The sequence below is a fragment of the Etheostoma spectabile genome, chromosome 18, assembly GCF_008692095.1.
Source record: "Etheostoma spectabile isolate EspeVRDwgs_2016 chromosome 18, UIUC_Espe_1.0, whole genome shotgun sequence".
In the NCBI taxonomy this organism is placed as follows: Eukaryota; Metazoa; Chordata; class Actinopteri; order Perciformes; family Percidae; genus Etheostoma; species Etheostoma spectabile.
In genome coordinates this window covers 23,441,029-23,441,283 of record NC_045750.1, presented here as the reverse complement: position 1 = coordinate 23,441,283, position 255 = coordinate 23,441,029, and positions in this window count along the sequence as shown.

The window sequence follows — 255 nt, the reverse complement described above, 5'->3', positions numbered from 1 at the left end:
AATGAAAAATGTCACAAAATTGTCCAACATCAACTCTTCGTCTTCTTTAGTCATGCTTCCCTCTGGAATAATAAAAAAAAAGAAAATTCAACAACAACAAAAATTCAAGTAAACCAATATATTTAGTTATCTTTTCATATAATTTGTAACATTAAAATCCATGTTGGACTGAAAGTTGAACTAATGTATATATTAACTGTCCCACAAGGATCTGTGCTCGGTCCAATCCTGTTCACTTTATATATGCTTCCTTTA